Source organism: Siphateles boraxobius, unplaced genomic scaffold (assembly GCF_051911475.1).
Source record: "Siphateles boraxobius isolate OS27281-9 unplaced genomic scaffold, OSU_SipBor_1 9, whole genome shotgun sequence".
In the NCBI taxonomy this organism is placed as follows: domain Eukaryota; kingdom Metazoa; phylum Chordata; class Actinopteri; order Cypriniformes; family Leuciscidae; genus Siphateles; species Siphateles boraxobius.
Window position 1 is genome coordinate 24,537,963 of NW_027509219.1, and position 1,960 is coordinate 24,539,922.

Sequence of the window (1,960 nt, forward strand, 5' to 3'; positions counted from 1 at the left end):
GATTAAACAAACATGAGACTGACTCTTTTCTAATTAGCACTTCAGTCAGTGAATACATCATGTGCAACCGCAACAAAGTCTCTGACACCAAAGATTTTCTTTTTCTAGCCTAGTTATGGCCTCATTTGGAAATAATTCTTATATTCGCCATTATCTTCAAGCCCAGTATTTTACAGGCTCCATTGGCTTGTTAAATCTCGCTTATCGGTCAAATCTCCCTATATGGGCAAGGTCATAGACAGATTTTGGTTGACAGCGTATTAATGACTCTCAACAGACAGTCAGGTGCGTCTGAGGAAACTTGCACAAGCTGAACTGCATAATTGAAATATTCACCAAGGTGTGATCACTAAGGAAATGTGTGTGTGTATTTTAAGCATTATATGCTCACTTTAGGCACATGATCTAAGGATCCTCAAGCTCTAGTTTGTTCCTCATATCCTTATTGACACAGGGAGATGTCTACAACGCCTCAGCCCACTTATCAAACAAGAGGAAACTTTTGTTACCACAAAAAAAAGCCCTCTGTCAATTTTTAAACATCAATTTGTTGTTAAGTTCTCAAATGTTGTCATGTTGTTCATTTATTATTGGATCAGCATTTCCCCCCAGATATCAATCACTACACATTTCCTGTAAATGGAGTAGAGTAAAAGGCCAGAAACATTTTCTAGAACTCTCTCTTCACAATAACCACTAATGATTCTGACCTCATTAGTATTAAATGACATTTCCTGTTGGTTTCATAGCACTTAGATTTTATGTTATGGTTTTGCAGTTCCTACATCAAAACCCTATGATGTTTTGTGATGTAATTTGCATGTCATTATGCTAATATTATTGTCTAAATAAATAATCATTTTGATAATGTTAATATATGCACCTAAAGCTTTTCTGTAAAGCTCCTATTTAACACACACATATATATACAGTATCTCATGAGTACACCCCTCACATTTCATTTCACATTATATATATATATATATATATATATATATATATATATATACATACATATATTGATAGAAGGGTGTTTGCTGTGCACGCCTAGGTAACTCTTTTTGACAGATGTGCAAGCTTGCTAACATTTTGGGAATGTTTTGTTAAAAGTCTTAGATGCTCTTTGCTTTTTTATATGCACGTGTTAGTGTAGAGCTGAGAGATAATATCATCCATATAGCTAATCTAGCTAATCTATTCTCTACCCACACCTACAAAATGAGTAAATGTGCCACTCCTTCCTGTTTCAGTAATATCGCTGCCTATGAAGCATCAAGTTTAGCAGTATATGCTGTGACTCCAATGTGCAAAGAACTGCGTGATGACACTTATACATGTTACATTTACTATTATTTACAGTCACAGTTACATTAGCAGTAGCCTATTCATGTGAACTATTGGCTAAGCAGCCATTGAGAAAAAATACCACAGGTAATAATATTAAAATAATTGTACAGTAGGCCTACCACTCCTTCCTGTTTCAGTAATATCGCTGCCTATGAAGCATCAAGTTTCAGAGTTTAGCAGTCATGTATGATGTGACTCCAATGTGCAAAGAAATGCGTGATGACACGTATACATCTTTCATTTACAATTATTAACAGTCACAGTTTCATTAGCAGTAGCCTATTCATGTGAACTATTGGCTGAGCAGCCATTGAGAACAAATATCAGAGAATAATATTTGTAAAATCAGCTATTTCTGTTGTAATTAGGTGTTCAAGCACGAAGTGCTGAAAACCTATTGTAATTGCTATCTGAAAAAAAAAATCCCCTAAAAGGCATCGTGCAGCCCAAACCGTAAGGCCTAGAGACTTGAAACTCGGCCAGATGGTAGGCCACACTTTTGGGGAGAACCTATCAGAGTATGACCCCGATTGGCCCATAGGTGGGGCTACAGCAACCAAAAGTACTAAATTGCGCATAACTCATAGACCGGACAAGATGTATATCTCCGATT